The following is a 19,024-nucleotide window of genomic DNA, read 5'->3' as shown; positions in this document are numbered from 1 at the left end:
ATACCCAGACAAAATAAAAGCAGATTGTTCCCTGCCAAGAAGCTGAATTGACTCACTTACTGTAATGAGTGCCAGAGCTGGTGCAAAAGCAGAGATTTCCACAGCTAGGAGCATGGGAAAGGTTAAGAGAAAGTAGGAGATGATGTAGAGGAGACTAGGGACAGCATGAAATAGTCAGCATCTGCAACCTCTTAGATTACCTCGGCTGCCCATGAACCTTCAGCCTCCATATGTCATCAAATCAAATGTTACTGATCTGCTGGGAAATTCTGGAGATACTAATGGCTACACTATTGTCGTGAAGACTGAACTATACTGTCTGGTTTTAAGAATAACTTTAATACATTGCTGTTTTCAATTTTACATCACAAAGCTAATTTATCTCGTAAAACTGATGAGAGAGCTCAGCTATAGAGAGGTCTTCTGGAGTTTCTTTATGCTCTGGCTATATCCTAAGGCAAAGTGATGTTATCAGGAGCTGGAGTTCTTGGGAACTGGTAGATAATGTATGGGGAGCATCTGAGAGAGCCATGTTTGCTCAGCCATAAGAAGAGAAGACCTAGGGGACATCTTACTGCTGCTTATAGCTACATAGTGGGAGGATATAGAGGAGATGGATCCATTCTCAGAGGTGCATGGTGACAAGACAGGAGGGAAGAGACACCGGTCAGAACACATGTAATTCTGTTTAGATGTAAGAGATGGATAGAAATAAGCAACTTTTTTAAAAAAACTTCCCCTCCACCCCCTCAGTCAGATCTGTCAAACACTGGAGCAGATGTGCAGAGAGGCTGTAAAATCTCCATCTTTCAGGATACTCAAAATCTGACTGGGCAAGGCTTGACTGATCTGCTCTGGCTGGGCCTGCTTTGAACAGGAGGCAGGACCAGTTGGCCTCCAGAGGTTCCTTCCAGCATACGTGGTTCTGTGACTTTTTTTGAAGGTAACTGCAACAAGCACTCAGTACTGAGTACCTGTAGCTGTGTCCCAGCTCTACTCCCTTTGACTCCATGACAAGTCTGTAGGTAGACTCAGCCACATGCTTTCAGTTCCTCTCCATTTATAATGTAAACAGAGACCAGTTGGAATATGAAATAAAGACAAAGGAGAGCATGAAGCTAGTGTACTAGTGGATTACAGTTCTCAAGCAACTTAAGTTGAGGCTTACTTTCCTTCAGAAGTACTGCATGCCAGTTTCCATGTGACATGTCTCCAAGCAGAATCTGAATCAATAAAAGTGCTTCAAGCAAACAGTGACCTCAGGACTGCTGCCACTACCTGCACCATTTCTAAATGCTTTAGCAGTTGTGTAGTGCTTCGTAGTCTGTAGTGGTTTAATAAAGAAGCTATAGGGGGCCATCCTATAGATTCTGAAGTTGGAGACAGCCCCAAGATCGTTCTGAGATGGTCATTCACTGATGTCACCTTTGTCCTAAATACCAAAATCAAAAATACCTCTGTGGGGCTGTGTGTTAGTGATAACAACGAATGGTATTGGAAAGCATCTGAAAGTTTTGAAATATAAGAAGGCAGAGCCCCTTGGACATCCAAGAGATACAGTGATTCTTCCATTTTAGAAACTGGAGGGCTAGGAAAGCATACAATTTCAGCTAATCTGCTAGTAAATTTGTCTACATTTTTACACAGAAGCATGATATGTGTGTGAATACCTCATCAGAAAAACAGACTTGTTAGAATGATCTTCTGTAAGTACCTAACTGTCACCTACATTGTAAGTGGAACTACTGATAACTGCGATCGTTACTTCCATATCCAGATCATCAAGGACTCAGAAGTAATATAAACCCCAACCTCAGATTTCACAGTATCAAGGAATTTGTCACTGGAAGAGGAGCATGGCACATGCCTTTGCTTCAGTTTTTAACTTTTCTGTCAGTTTCTAACAGCTGAGGAATGGTGGAAATTGCTGCTAGATTAGTAGTTAAATAGATGTATAACCTACACAGATGATTCAAAATAAAGGAATGAAGACCTAGGAGCAAAGCTTGGTATGATCATTGTATAAACCCAGGCTTAGGAGTTGCTGCCAGATTAAAACTTTTCCCCTGTTTTTATGGCTCTAATCTCTTTGTGCATTTTTGCGTTTTCTAGCAATTTCCCTAAATGAAGGAAGAGGGTGGGTGTTTAAACAAAAAACCCTGTAGTCCCAGCAAGGACTTGATATTTACAGTCCACTGCTTCTGCAGAAGACCACTGAGTAGGTAACAATCATCCAGCAGAGCCTTATTTATGTGTACAGACATTCTGGTGAGATTGGATGTTGGATATTGTCCTATAAGCCTTATTCAGTGTTGCTGACTCCTCCAGCAGTACCATAACATTTGGGAATACCTTCCACAAGAGATTATGAAAATACCTGAGTTTATGTTGTGAATCTAGGCATTCCATATGTAGGGTGAGAAATTTCTTCTGACTGATATTGGGGATAAATGGGCCATTTTCATGAAAAAAAAAAAAAAAAAAAAAAAAAAAAAAGGCGGTATTTAGAAGTGCAGAAAAAGACTGGGCTTCACAGAATCCAGGGCTGATCGTCACCGCTATCAGGACAGAAGAGGCTGAACATCTTGTATGAAAAGCATCCCTGCTCTGATGGAGTTTGGGTACTAGGAAGAGGAGGACCCCAGACAGTCCTAGCCTTAATGTCAGAAGTAGCCCTGCCCCGTGGCCTTTCTTTTTGAGGGAAGTAGTGCCAGTATTTTTCTAAAAGGCTGGACTGAGAGGTGTAAAGTTTTAAGTGTGATTCTAAAGGATTCCTAGAGACTGAGTCCTGCACAAAACCTAACAGGTTTTCTTCTTAGTAACCTTTTTTTCCCCCTTGCTTTTTCTTTCAGCAGTACTAGCTGATGTGTCAGGAGCTGTAAACAGTTCTGGGGGCTGAATCAAGCCAAGCATTTGGACTTTCTTTTCTTCTTTTACTTCTTCTTCAAGGCCTTGCTGCTTTTGGTGAAGGGCTTTGAAGCCTAGCCTAGAACCTCCTGAACTGGCAACTGGATATTAAGAAACCAAAGTTCCTTAGACATCTTCAGTCAATAGTCAAGAGCTGGGAGAAGTTGTGGAAGAGGATGTCTGATGAGGAGGTCTCAGTTCGACCGATGCTTCAGGGACCAGGCTATGAAAGGACTGATCTAGAGTAATGGATCCTTTCTGATGCCTGACACTGATGTGATGGCACACACCAGCAGGAGCTATTCTTGAAGCCTGTGCTCTCTATTTTGGAGTGTTCTAGATTCAAAGAAATAGAGACAGACACGTGTAATGCACAATTTTTTCCTGAGTGAGAAAACTCATTTGCTATGTAAGCTGGCAAATATAGCTGACTGGGGACACCAGAATGAACACCGACCTTTTCAAACTTCGTAAAAGATTCCTTGCTGTCTTTGAACTGAAAATTGAACTGGATTTGAAATTAATTTGGAAGATATTGTATAGATTCCACAAGCTGGAATCTGGGCAGAATCAAGGAAGACTACAAAGCCCCGGAGGTGCAAGCAAAAAATGTTTGTGCCCAAGTTATCTTTTCTTCAATTTTAGCAGTTAGAGGAAAGCTGCAGCCAGAAATAGTCGTATAATGCAAATCAACTTCTGGCTTCGTGGTTGGTGCCATAGTGAGGGTTTTGGCTTTTACGACAACAGGACATTCTTTGATGACTGTAGCCTGACAGGGAGGGATGGGATCCCCCTGTCTAGAAAAGGCAAGGGAATCTTTGACAGCAGGCCTGCAAACTTGGTGAGGTGGGCTTTAAATGGAAGGACTTGGGTGACGGGGTCCAAAGTGGCAATGCTCATGCTATTGCAACCAAGTGGGGAATAAGCCAGGCCAACCGGACCAGTGACCTAAGACGCCTTAGCTGCCTCCCAAGATGAGAACCAGAAGATCAACCATCTCAAGTGTATGTATACCAATGCACACAGCCTGGGGAACAAACAGGAGGAACTGGAGCTCCGTGCCCAGTCAGAAAGTTATGATGTCATAGGAATAACTGAAACATGGTGGGACAACTCACATGACTGGAGGATTGCGATGGATGGCCATAGGCTCTCGTAAAGGCAGGCAAGGAGGAAGAGGAGGAGGAATCGCACTCTATGTTTAGGAGTACCTTGAATGCATACAAGTCAACAACGGCAGTTGTGGAAGCCTTGTCGAATGCCTCTGGGTCAAGATCAGAGGGGTCATCTTCAAGGGGGATCTTACAACAGGTGTCTGCTAACAACCTCCAAACCAAGATGATAAGGCCAATGAAGAAATATTTGGGTCACCTGAGCAAGCTTCAGGTCAACAGAACCTGGGTCTTATGGGTGACTTCAAATACCCAGACATTTGTTGGAAGAGCAATATATCAGCTCACATGTCATCCATCAGTTTCCTGAATGTTTGAAGGACTGCTTCCTCCTACAAGTATTAGATGTGCCAACCAGGAATGAGGCACTGCTGGATTTCCTACTCACAAACCAAGAAAACCTGCTCTGTAATATCTCATTTAGTGATAGCTTTGGCTGCAGTGATCACAGTATTGTGGAGTTTGGACCCTGCTGAGCACGCAGAAGGTTAGTACAAAGACAAAGGTTTTAGGTTTTAGAAAAGCAAACTTCAGCTTGCTCAGAGCTCCATTGGGAGGGATTCTGTGGGAAGCTTCCATGGAGGACAAAGAAGTTAGTGAGTGCCAGGAGTTTTTCAATAACACTGTCCTGGAAGCACAAAACCAGTTCATTTAAAGAAAGGTAAGAGAAGTATGAGGAGCAAGAGACCCCCTTGGCTTAACTGCAAGCTTCTGAGTCTGCTCAAAACCAGAAGAGAAGCCCACCAGAGATGGAAAAGTGCACAAATAGCCACTGAGAACAACAAGAGCACTGCCAGGATGTACAGAGATGCAGTTAGAAAAGCAAAAGGTCAGCTTGGACTGGAATTGGCCAGAGATGTCAAAAACTACAAGAAAGGGTACTTCCAGTACATTAACAGCAATCAGAAACAAGGAAAGTATTGGCCCACTGTTAAACAGAGGAGGTGAATTAGTCACCAACAGCACTGAAAAGACAGGGGTTCTCAACAGTTTCTTCACCTCTGTCTTTACCAGCACTGTTGGGCCCCAGGCCTTGGGAACGAAAATCTAGGTCGGCGCAAATAGAGACCCACTGTCGGTGAAGGAAGAGTTGGTGTGTGAACTGTTACAGGAGCTTCACCCTGTAATGGGCCCTGACAATATCCACCCGAGGATGTTAAGAGAGCTAGCTGATGTCATTGCATGTCTGCTCTTGATAATCTTTGAGAAGTTGTGGAGATTGGGGGACATCCCAGAAGACTGGAAGAAGGCTAATGTCATGCCCATGGAAGTTCTTAAAGAAGGATCCAGGAAATGAAATGCCCATTGGTCTTACTTCAGTCCCTGGGAAAGTTATGGAATGAATCCTTCTGGGGGCTATCACAAGTCAAATGAAGCATGTGATTGGGAAAAGCCAATGGATTCACCAAGGGCAAATCATGCTTGAAAAACCCTGATTGCCTTCTATGACACAGTAACCTGCTCAGTTGATGTGGGGGTAGCAGTGGACACTGTCTACCTGGATTTCTCCAAGACTTTTGATATGGTTCCCCACAGCCTCCTCCTAGAGAAACTGGTGCGTTATGGTCAGACAAGTGGTCTGTGCGGTGGGTGGGGAACTGGCTGACAGGCCGCACCCAGAGGGTGGTGGTAGATCGCTCCTTTTCAAACTGGCAACGGGTCACAAGTGAGGTCCCCCAGGGATCTATATTGGGCCCAACGCTATTTAATATCTTCATAAGTGATCTGGATGATGGGATCAAGTGTGCGCTGATGAAGTTTGCCAATGACACCAAACTGAGTGGGGAAGTGGACACTTTGAAGGAAGAGCCACCCTGCACGAAATTCTGAATAGGCTGGAAGAGTGGGCTAACAGGAACCTTAGGAAGTTCAACAAGGATAAGCATAAGGTCTTGCACCTGGGGAAACATGATCCAGGAATGCAGCACAGGCTGGGATCTACCCAGCTGGGGAACAGGTCTGTGGAAAGGGACATGGGAGTCCTTTTGGACAACAAGCTCAACATGAGTGAACGGTGTTCTGCTGTGGCAAAGAAAGCCAACAGGGTGCTGGGTTGCATCAACGAGGGTATCACCAGCAGAGATAAAGTCGTCATTGTCCCACTCTACTCAGCGCTGGTCAGGCCACACCTGGAACACCATGTTCAGTTTTGGTCCCCGCTATGCAAAAAAGATGTAGTCAGGCTGGAGAAGGTCCAGAGCACGGCCACAAAGATAACCAAAGGACTGGGAAGCCTGTCGTATCAGGAAAGGCTGAGAGAATTTGGTTTGTTCATCCTTGAGACAAGGCGGCTTAGGGGAGACCTTATCACCATGTTTCAGTATTTGAAGGGTGGCTACAAAGAAGATGGAGACCCTGTTTTTACAAGGAGTCACATGGAAAAGATGAGCGGTAATGGGTACAAGTTACTCCTGGGGAATTTCAGATTGGAACCAAGAGGACAATTTTTCACAATGAGAACAATCAACCATTGGAATAATCTCCCCAGGGGGGTGGTGGATTCCTCAACATTGGACACTTTTAAGATTCAGCTGAACAGGATGCTGGGTCATCTTGTCTAGACCACGCTTTTGCCCAGAAAGGTGGGACCAGGTGATCCTTGAGGTCCCTTCCAACCTGGTATTCTGTGATTCTGTGATTCTATGATATTTCTTTCTGGGTTTGCCAAAGCAGAATCCCAAAGCTATGCTTGTGGGGGAAGAAACAACCCAGATCTATAAAGAGAAGAAACTCTCAGATGGAATCAACTGAAATAAACTACAAGAAAAAGACAGGGAGGAAACTAATGAAGATATCAATGAAGCTGCACAAGAGAAAGGTGCTCTTCAGCAGCGGAGAATAACTAAGGTTGTGAGGTAAAAAAAAATGTAGAATATCCTGAGGAGAGCATGAGAAAGTTGAAACATATCTAGTGGATACCATTAGGGCAAAACCCCCAGTCACGCAAAGAGAAAGTGTGTATGTGGACTGATCTTCAAAGACTGAATTTGTCATTTTGATAATTTATTGTGTGCTTTCTGAGCATCTGCTGAGACTACATATCTTAAACATTACTTAGGACAGCTAATCTAAAGAATGCACTTTCCGGGTGCAATGGTGGAGGAGCACGCCACACAAAAAGAAGAAAAACGCTTGTCTGAAGCGGTTCAGCTATTCTTGCTCCTCTCCTGGAAGGCGCGGATGAGCTGCTCACCACACACTCCTGACTCAGCACAGGAACCAGCCTGCTGCAGTCCAGGAAACCCAGGGTGATGCTAGTGTTAATACCTGCTTCTGTCAGAGCCAGCTGGATTACAACCAAGCCTGGAGGGCAGGATGCTAGACCAGAGGAAAGCATAAGGGGTGTCTTCTCCTGGAGTGACCATAAGGTAACACTTTACACATACGTAGGGTTGCAGGCAACCAAATCAGTCAGATTGGCATACTGGATTCTGAAGCACAGGCGTTTGTGCAACAGGAGGTGTTCGTTACAGGCTTGTATATACAATGTGAAGATGGCTCCACCTATGCTATCAGTTATGGCTACTTATGTAGGTTATTATGCAGTTCTGTACATGGTCAAATCGTGTGAATCTTATACACTGGCTGAATGGTTTTCCAACAGTAGGTTCCTGTTTTTCTTTAATGTATACCTCAAAACATAGTTTCCTGCTTATATTTCCCAGGGTAAGTTTGTGATAACTGCAGCACACAGTAGTCATGTGATTCTCTCGTGTTTCAGGGCCTTTGGCATTTCAGTCTACCCAGCAGTGGTTTGTTAACAGAACGTATTTATATACTCATATTGCAGCTACTTGTCATCAACTTCTGTCTAATTCCAGTAATGCTCTTGGTCCGTTACCAGAACAGCTTACAGGCATTTGGTTCTCCCCAGGTTACAACTCTCTTCTGCAGGAGCAGAAGCTCCTTAGAGGGGCAGAGTTGAGAGCTGGGATGGAAACTGCTTCAGCTGCCTTGTTTGTGAGTCATCACTGTGAGTGCATTAACTTCTAGAAGCGGACTTGATTCTTGTATGCAATTTAATAAGATTCTAATGACTACAAAAGAGTGATTTGTCTGTATATACTCCTTATTGAGGCTATTAGGCCAGAAGATACTAGGGGCATAGATAAAATCCTAAGGCTAGACATTCAGCTGAGGAACATCAGTGTAGCAGTGGTAAAATTCATCTACTTATTGCAGAAGTAGAAAAATTACCTCTCTAATGACATTATAAGGTTCCTATTATGCTAAGATAAGTTCATAGCTGACTGTTCATTCTGTATGAGAGTATATTTTTGGTATAATAACAATACTACAAAGAATTTTAATTGCTAACCTTAGCCTCTTTTATACATTCAGTTCTACCATATCATTTGAGACAGGGAGTCAGCCTGAGGCAACGCACTGCTCCGTTTGATTTCATATGCTATAGATGTAGTTTATTCTTTCTGTTCTAGGCAGAAATAGTTATCTGGCTAATGATCAAGACACTGCACAGTGAGTGCATCACAGATGAATGTTCTGAAAATACTTTAGGAAAATTCTTGCTCCCCCTGCAGTCAAAGGAAGCTTTTGCAGTGAATTTAAAAAGGAAAGGAGATAGGCATTTCTCCTATGGATGCCCTAAAATATGCTTGATGTTTGTGTATGTGTGTGTGTTTTGCTTTGTCACTGCTTACTTAAGAAAGAAACTTGATTAAAATTTTAACATCAAATACATTTCTCACGGATATGTTTGCTTACTAACTTTGTTTGCTGTACTTTTGTAAACAAGATAAGCAGTGAGCAAACAGAAAAACCTACTTCCATGGTGTATTTTGTACCAAGTTCTCAGATGATTAATGGTGAAGCATGTGAGCCTGCTAAAACAAAAGAGAACAGAGAGTATTAGAAATCTCAGAGACATTTGAAATGTAGGGAAGTACAGTTCTAATTAATTCACAGCATTATTTTAAAGCACGATGTGAACTTTGAAAATAAATGGTATTGACACTAAATAATTATAATCATTGCATATGTATATAATGCAATGCATATAATTTAGTAAATGTCTTCTGATATGTATGTATGTGTAATATGAGCATATATACAGTTTTGTATAATTATATAATATTTCCAGATATTAAATTAAAATAATACCACAATATACATCAAATAGCATAAAGTAATAAGTTGTTTCCTAAGAGTTTAACATCATTAATTTTCATTCATTTAGGTTGGGAGGGAAGTCAGAAGGTCACCTCATTACCCTCTTCTAAGATTAAAAAAAAACCACCATTTTTTTTTCCCTAGAGATGCAGTTATGCTATTCCTTAAGTTCCCAGAGGACACAACATCCAAATAAAAGGATCTTTTTTCATACCTTCTCCTGGAAGGACTGATTCTTATTTTCTTTTTGTCTCTTCCTCTTTAAAATATTGTAATAATTAGAAGACTGATATAAAACAAAGAGCTCTTCTGTGGCTGAAATGCTATGTTTTCTTTATACACGTCAGCAGAAGGTTTTACTTTTTATGATTTTGACAACTGAGACAGCATATGTGAAACAGGTGATCCCAGCTAACAAAGCATATTTCTATGACAGCTTGCTGGGCAGGAGAGGGAGGATTTAAGAATTGCGTAACAGAATTAAGCACTGAGCATTTCAGATGCTTTAAAGTCATTTCAGAGCTATATATTTTGTCAAATAAAGGAGAGATTTTTTCATCAAGATGGATTAACTCCAAGAAGTTATTTTTAGCTTGGAACATTAGCTTTTCTCCAGGCCAGTCCCATAAAATTTGAAGATAAGATTTATACTGTCATACAGAAAATACCTCCTGAAAGAAACACCCTGCACACTGTCTTTTGGCTATGCAAAAAGCCCTCATCAGGTAAACTTTAGACAGCCAGCCCCCCGGAGAAATCTGATACACAGTCACTCACTGAAGAAGAGGCTGTTGTGGAAGAAAGGTGAGAAGTTGTTTTCCTTGAATGTGTTGTGTCCTTCTGCTCGTAGAGCGGCTGGTGCGTGGATACTGTATTTGTCACGCAGTCGCTCTGCCTCTCTTTTGTTGGCTCGAGTTCAGAGACTATCGTGTTTATAACAAATTTCTCTGGTCATGGGAAAGTTCATTCTACAGTTTTATGAGCAAGGCTCAGTTCATTTATCGCAGGAGGCAAAGAATGAGGAACTGGAATGTGCTCTGCTGAAGAAGTAGTTCAAGGGTGGAGTGTCCATTTCTTAGCAAATCTTATAAAATATGTCTTATCTCAGTAATGCAAATCTCAAGAGGTCCAAACTCTTCCTTTCACCTTTGTGCCTTTAAACATGGGCCATGACACCTGCAGCGGGTGAGTCCAGTATTCTGTGGTTGTGGGCCTGAGAAATGGAGAAGTAAAAAAAAAAAAAAAAATGTAAAAGGAGATTTCTTCCAGTCTGCAGGTAAAATAGCTTCTCAATTCCCAAATAGTTTCATAACAATCATTTTTTTTAGAGGACAGGACAAAGTTCCCTCCCCACTGCGCTACAAAGACACCCACTGTTCCTCATTTCAGGCTCGTGTTTGTTGTATTTACAAACATTTCACCATTTAAGAAGTACATCCAACCTCCTAATCATAAGGAATTCAATTTACTACTTAAAACAGCAAAGGGGACAACTTTGACACTTTGAGGCAGATCTCTCCTCTCCTCTCCTCTCCTCTCCTCTCCTCTCCTCTCCTCTCCTCTCCTCTCCTCTCCTCTCCTCTCCTCTCCTCTCCTCTCCTCTCCTCTCCTCTCCTCTCCTCTCCTCTCCTCTCCTCTCCTCTCCTCTCCTCTCCTCTCCTCTCCTCTCCTCTCCTCTCCTCTCCTCTCCTCTCCTCTCCTCTCCTCTCCTCTCCTCTCCTCTCCTCTCCTCTCCTCTCCTCTCCTCTCCTCTCCTCTCCTCTCCTCTCCTCTCCTCTCCTCTCCTCTCCTCTCCTCTCTGTTATTTCATGAGGACCACAGCCTACCAGTACAGAATGGATCAACCTAGAGCTGCCAGGGTTGTGAATCAGGGTGCTGGTAGTTTTTCCTCTTTCCTGGGCTGCTCTAAGAGCTGCTATTGGGTGGGAAGCGCCCTTCAATTGCTGTGCAAAGCTGATCAGACTGGCTCAGTTCATCCCAGAGGTCCCATGGCTTGGCAGAAAAGCAACAGAGTGGCTGAAGTTCTGTCTTCTCTGTCCTCTCTTTACCCACAACTGAAAAGCAGCAAGGCAGTGACCAAGCAGCTTCTACTTTTCAGGAGAGCTTGTGCTCCATGCTGGAGATACAGCTGGGTCTGTGGAGAAGTTGTGGGGTGTAACTGGGGAGATACGCCCCCCTCCCAGTCTTTTGTTTAGAGTGATGTAGCTGATTCGAACACCTCAGTTAAAAAAAAAAAGTCCAACACTTCAGGGTAGTTATCAGAGACCGGGCCTTCTGCTCACACAGTTGACCTTAGCAGTTGTACTCCAGAGCTCCTCAGGGCTACCAGAGAACATTATCTATAATATGACCACTTCCCTCTGCAGTCCAGAGTCTGTGAGTGATAAGCAAACAACGTGCTTTAAGGGCAGCAAGCAGCCTTAATCCTGAGTTTTGCCTAGGCATGGTACTAGGGGGTTCAGAGTACTGTGTTCTGGTAGAAGACTAGATACAAATTTCATTTATCACACAGGGGTGAGTCAGGGATGTTGTGAAATATTCCCTAGTTACTTGTAACAGTAAATCCATAGCAGAATGTGAATTATGCTCTGATGCTAATTGCTCCTTATCTTAACACAGCATCTGGGTGTGTATAATTATTTTATGAACTTCTTTTTTATTTTACCTTGGCTGGCTTAGCATGAATGGCTCCTCGGTTTGGTGATGGTACAAGGTCACTCTAATTTTTAAGTTACAATTTATGTGTTGTAACTAATCATGCTTCTGCAGCTGGTGTGATACAAGACAAAGAAAATTAGAAATGGTGCAAATACTAACCATCTCTAATTTCTGATGATTTGTCTGGCTCTTTCCTAATAAGTGTCTTTATGAAGTCATCAAAGATGTCAACTACCTAACACAAAAAGAAAGAAGATAAACAATTTGAAGGAAAAAAAAGGAAATATCCAACTTTGCCTGACAGCACAGCCCTACATTTTTCAAAGTTTTTAGAATGGCCAGAAAGGTATAAACATTCCATGTCACTGCCTTAGGAGTTAAACTTTTCAGTTTAGTACGTGCTATTCTTCCTGGTTTCATAATTGCTTTTTAAAAACAAATAAAGAAACAAAAGCCTGTGTCATCCACATTGTCCTGAACTCTGAAGTTTCCTACCTCTTGATTTTTAGAAATCTCTCTGCTGTTTTGGGATTCTTGATACCAGCATTCAAACTTGTTCCAGTGATATCTTTTAGTATGGAAATGTAATTACTTGGCCTGTGGCCTCCTTTAGTTAGCTTTCTCTTAGTTTCCAGTTTTGCTTAGGAGTTACTGAAATCACTTGAATTTGTTTCCCTTTTGTGTAACCAAATCCATGAGGTTGTCTTGTTTTTCTGAAAGTGTTATGTAAACTGGCTTGCTATTAAGTGATTTTACAAATTGAGAAAATAAGTCACCTCATATTTACAGATCTCAGAGGAAGTTGGCAGTGTTGTCAATATAGCCCAAAGTATCAAATGCCAAATGTTGCTTTGAGCACAAAAATCTTTCTTTACCTTAAGTCTCCATTTTTCTCCTTTGTGGTTATTCTAACACCTCCCTGTCTAGTTTCACATCCAGCTTTTATCTATTGTGTTGTTGTGCTTACAGTCACACATATTTGTGTATTTTATCAATGTGTTTTCACACATCACTGTTATTTTATGTTGCAGTAGCAACAAACATTTGCAGAGAAATATTTGTTGTCTGTTGTACCAAATACTGTATTTTCTACCTCCTTCCTATTTAGAATCACAGACCAGCTGAGGCAGGAAGGCACCTGTGAAGATCATCTGGTCCAAACACCTGCTCAGAGCACAGTCGATGAGAGCAGGTTGCTCAGAGTGGTGTCCAGTTGGGTTTTGAGTATCTTCAAGGATGGAGACCCTACAGCCTCTCTGAGTAACCTGTTCCTGTGTATTTCAGTTTGTGTCCATTACCTCTTGTCCTGTCACTGAGCACCACTGGGAAGAGTCTGGCTTTGTTGTCTTTACTCATCCCATCAAGTATTTATGCACATGAATAAATCCCGCTGAGACTTCTCTTCTCCAGGCTGGGCAGTCGCAGCTCTCTCAGCATGGCCTCTGATGTCAGGTATTCCAGTCCCTTAATCACCTTTGCAGCCCTGCGCTGGACTCGCTTTAGTACGTCTGTGTCTCATACTGGGGAGCCCAGCGCTGGACCCAGTGCTTCAGATGTGTCTTAGCAGGGGTGAGCAGAGGGGAAGGATCAGCTCTCTCGATCTGTTGGCAATGCTCTGCCTAATACAGCACAAGATGATACTGGCCTTCTTGCTACAAGGACACATTGGTTACTCATACTTCCAATTCTTTAATTTAAAATGTCCTACCTTGTTGCTAAATCTTTGTATTGTTTCTGACCCAGTCTTCCTGAACATGTATGTGTATCCTCAGTAAATCCTACAAGCACCGCATCAAACATAACACTTTTCATTAACTCACTGTGTTCCACCTTAAAGCAAACACACTTGATGTTTTCAGAAACCACACTGGATCCATTTTTCTTAAACTGTTTTCCTATTATTTATGTAACTAGCTATCAGTTTCCCTTGCAAAATCTCAGTTTCAGCCTCCATCTGAAAATGCTTCTTTGGTTCTCTGTGCCTGTATAATTGCTTGATTTAATGTTTTTCTGCTCCTTACCAGCAGCTATCTCTTTCAAAAAACCAGCTCAGCCACCCTTAGCTTTCAATCTGCTTTGCAGAAACTTGTCTATGGCACCATTCCTCCCTCTCATCCCCTCTGCCAGGCCTCATGCCCCTGGATGTTGCTTCAGCAGCAGTGATGAGCATCGTTTCTTTGTTAGCAGATGGAACCGATCATTTGTCCACGGTCGTTCCAGCCGGTCACATTTGCTGCTTTTCTTTTTTTTTGTTTGCTCATGGCATGGTTACCCAGGAATACCTAACTCAAACAAAACCACAGGCAGTGGTATGCTGGCATCTGGTTTGTATGGGCCAAAGTACAGGAGGGTTTTCTATTATTATCTTGTTAAAAGTACTCAGCGGATCATCTGCTTTTTCTGTTTCTGCTTCCAGATTTCCCCGATCACCTCCATTGTAAACCTCCTGAAGACAGTGTCTGAATTCAGACACAATTTTCAATTGAACGTTACTGGCAGAGAATTTGGGATAGCTGAAAAAGTTGCTGGAAAGACGGAAGAATAAGAAGTGAGGGATGTGGAAATCAGAGTCAAAGTAAGAGTCAGTACTTGAGAAAAAGATAGATGAAATTCATCCAATTACAACTGGATGATTCTACCTAGATATTACAGACATGTGACAATACACCTAATGTAACCAGACCTCTGCTATACCTCTGGGGTTTTTGTAATTTTTGTGGTATTTCAATACACTATCAAAAAAATCCCTTCTTAGTAGCCTGACAGCCTTAAATTTTATTATGTTACTGAGGCATAGTAAAAAACTAAAAAAGAAGCAGCCCCTCATCTATTGCTCAGTCCTGTTTTCCAGTGCCTGATCCTCTGTGCCTGATCTTAAAGCCTCACCACTACTGACTAGTTGTCATTGAACCAAGAAGTACATTAGCAGTCTGACGCATGATTTATTTTTAACAAAGACTCAATGCAAGGATTGGAATTACAGTCTGTGTCATATGGGAGGATTTTATACAGGTAGGCAGTGTTCCAGCCAGTCTGTATTGCCTTTGGAAATAGCATTTGAAACTTTTATAATATAATTAACTAGTTCCTCCTTTGGAATTATGCAGAAAATCCTGGCTTATCCCAAAGAGTCTGTCAAGCCACAGTGGGAATCTGACGGGAAGCTAGGAAGAAAAATGCCAATATTGTACTGAGCTAGATGTACAGAGGTAAATAGTCTTCCTTGTCCTCGAGATGCAGACAGGTGAAATAACAAGCTCCTCCTCTTCTCAGCTGAGATTTGCTGAGGCTTAGAGCTTATTACACCTGGAGACCTGCTGAGAAAGGAATCTAGAGCTCACCCAGAGGCAAAAAAGCAGAAAAAGATTCTTGGGGGGAAGAAAGCCAAGGGGAGGAGAGAAAGGTAGGCTACACCTTACTCTGGCAATATTGATAAAACAACTCTGCTGCCCTCTTCCTGGTAAGGTGTTGCGGGCTGCCAGAGTCTCTGCTCTACACACTGCATCTGTAAAAAGACTCCTTCAATAAAATGTGGAACTACGTTCCAAGTACCAAAAATATTTCCTCCCAGACCTACTGGTTAGTCTTATCGCTAATCCAATGATGTGCATTTCTACCTGGTACATAGGATGTAATTAGCTGCTACTTAATTAAGTGAGCATATGTGAGTAATCATTTCAGACTTGTGAAGCAAAGAATGCATTATAACATCCCTGGGGAATTCCTGCGGTAGGAAGTGATCTGACATAGGGCCTCAAGCACTTTTTTTATTCTGCAGGAGACGCTTTGAGATGCAGGGATCTGGGATGGCCACTTTATTTGTTTGCCACCTGAAATACTAATTTTGATCACTCCTATTTGCTACACACACTCAGGTTTACAAGCAAAAAATAGTGATTAAGAATTTTTTTCACATTGTTCACTGAAATGATTTATATGAATTTCAAGCATTTAAAGAAGTTTTCAATGTATGCAAAGCATTAAATAAAACTAACCACTGGGAGAAACCACCAAACCTTCAGATTATATATACATTTTTTGCACATTTGGATACAAAGGAATGATGCATCTCGGGGAAAAATCCAGAAAAAAAAGTCACTGAATTTCCTCTTTGAAAATGGACTTTTAAAGAAATGGATGAGGCCTACCACAACACAAATTCTATGAAAGGAGCAGAACTAATGTCTTTGCATCCTGGAAAGCTTAAAAAATGACCCCAGAAGACTCCCTAAAAAGATCTGGGAAGTGCAAACATAAGCAGGGTTATATCTGCTGATAAACCCTTTAGCCGAGCTGGCTGGTGAGATGGGGAAGAACACGCTTCGTCACTTAAAGAGTAGTTGTGGTTTGCGCTCTGCCCAGCACACTGCAGTTTCAAGCTCCTCTCTGTTGCTGACTAAAATACATCACACCCTGAGGTATTTCAGTCAGCAGCAGAGAGCAAGCTGCACACAGTACTTACAGTGTACTTTGGTATGTCAGTAAATATATATCTATGTATATATACATTGTGGACCACCTTTTATCATTGTTATTTGAAGCTAGAGGACTGTTAAAAAGTAGGTATCATTTAGATTTTTTTGTTTGTTTAAAAACATCCTTTTCTAAGTTATCATGCTACTAGTTAAAAAAAAAAAAAAAAAAAAGAGGAAAAAAAAAATATTTGGCTTTTGGCCAGATGCTGACAATGGAAAGAGGGCAAGTCGCCCAGCATGCTACCTTCTGATGCTTTACAGGCCACTTGTGATTCATGCACTGCAGACTACATAACAATGCATATATGCTTATGTGCCTATGTGTGGTTATGCACGGAAACCACAATATACTCTCTGCCACCGATGGGATCACTTGTACAGTAGGGTACTTTATACAGAATGCACTGGTGCAGCATTAATTATGACCTTCATTAAAAAAAATATGGGCAGAACAGTTTGACCACTAAAAGTAAGAAACGGATTATGAATGAAAAGAGGTTGAGATTGAAGGGAAAGATTTCTGACCTGTGACAAGACCGGTCCCCTAGTTCTTGTAAATTAGTGAGAGGAGAAAAGAACATGAACTGAAAAGACTTCATTAACTGGCTATTCATTACTAAAAAAGACTAATGCTGGGAAAACAATGTAGAACAGCTTCAATATGTTACGTCCAATACTCCTGTCTTTTCTCATAGAAAACTCCCTTTGGCCTTGGAGATTTTATCAGAGGGTGCAATGATCTTTCTTATTATTTTCTCATATCAAAGGCCTTGCAATTTTTTCTTGATTTTCACATAGATAGAACCTGTAGAGATGACTGGGTATAACTAAAATATTTATGTGAGCCACAAAAGAGAAATTAAATTTAACACAATAATAAATTGTATATTTTATTGACTAGAAGGAGCATGTAGGCAGCAAATGTCCCCTATTACACTGGCACTTGAAGTACAAAAAGCACATTATAATGCAACAAGAAATCAGGTAATTCACGGCCCTTGCCTCTGTAGATAATGAAAAGATTTAGTGGTCATTAGTATGATGAAAAGACTATTTCATTTTGAAGTATGAAACTCTGGGTGTAAAACTTGATCGTTTTAGCCATGTGGAAGGTGCTGTACTCCCTGACTTAGGTTCCAGGAGTTAAGACTCTGGGGCCCAAGCACAGGCAGACTTCTCAGTGCTGCATGGGCAGTCACTGGCCACAGGCAGCTGGAAACAGTAAATACAGGTGGGCACCAGAACTTCCTCCCATTTTCCAGAGTGGCAAGGTGCTCTGTGTGTCTGTGCCCCTTTTTTTCGTCCTTGGAAGAGCGTGGCCAAGAAGAAAACCATGCCACGACCACCTTTCTTCCACTTAACAGGCAGAAGGCTGGAGTAATTAATCCAGGAGACTCCCTTCAGCCTGAGATATATCAAAACCAGACTTGCCTGTCACTCATTTGGAAGATGGGAATCCTCACATTTTACCTACAAAGTTATACTGATCTATTTTCTACTGCCAGCAATGAGGAAAGAGGAAAGAAAACTGTGTATGATGGAGGTTTCTCCCCTGTTTAAAGACTGATGTTTTACTCAATTGACTATACTGGTGTAATTAATGCACTGGAAATTGAATTTCAGGCTCCGATCAATTATGGCATACTGGGAAGCTTGAAATATAACTGATTTTGCTGCTGTAAGGAACATAAATCATTCATTATTATTCTTTATGATGAAGTACTGAATAATCTACTTATCTACTTATGTACTTCCCATAACCTCTTCCCGTCTAAAGACCAGAAGAATTCAAAATATCCCCTTTGTCATATTGCACAAAGTAATTATAAACTAGGTGGTAGTCTTAAGGTGTTATCTTTAACCTTTTGAGTTTCAAAATTCCTAGTTAATGGTATAAACATACCAAATGGGGTTAGAGCCAAAATTGTTTGATAACCTGATAGAGCTTACTGTGTGCATACCTGCTTAAATATATGTATAGAAAAATTAATTTATTTTCTGCATTTATTCCTCCTATTAATTTTAACAAAAAGCTAGGGAATGTTGGTTCTCTCAAAGTCTCCCAATTTATAATTTCTAGAATACAAACACTTCACCGACAGGCAGCTGCCTTGGCACTGTTTGACAAAACAAGCCCAAGCTAATCAGAGATTTATTTATACTAAACCTCTGTGGTGGAGCCTGTAGCTACATGGAAGGAACTTCAGCCTCCTCTTGTGTTTATGGCAGTTTAGCATTATCAGTTACAACATGCTGAGACACACTAGCTGAATGGCATCGCTGGGCGAGGATTACTCGGTGAAGAAATGATAAACTGTCTAGTACTATCCTATAGATGAGTCCCTTAACAGCATTTTTCTGTTCTGCTTACAACAGCCAATAGTGCACCACAGTCAGAGCAAATGTGGACAATGAAACAGCTGGTGCTGAAACGCTACCTCCATGGTATGCGTGCTCTGGGGAGGTTCTTTTGGACTCATTCCGCTGTGGTCCCATGGAAGCCCATGAGGAAACTTGCCTATGGCAAATTTCAAGTTTCAGATTTCAGTACAGGCCAGGATGCCATTGGCCTTCTTGGCCACCTGAGCGGGGATCTTTGCAAAAGGCGTCAGGTGCCACTGTATTGTGTAGTCTCCCAACTCATTCAGCTCTGAATCTGGCCCTCAGAGTGATAAACTCGGG

Source organism: Leptosomus discolor, chromosome 1 (assembly GCF_034619465.1).
Source record: "Leptosomus discolor isolate bLepDis1 chromosome 1, bLepDis1.hap2, whole genome shotgun sequence".
In the NCBI taxonomy this organism is placed as follows: Eukaryota; Metazoa; Chordata; class Aves; order Leptosomiformes; family Leptosomidae; genus Leptosomus; species Leptosomus discolor.
The sequence above is the reverse complement of the archived record's forward strand: the minus strand, read 5'-3'. Positions refer to the sequence as shown.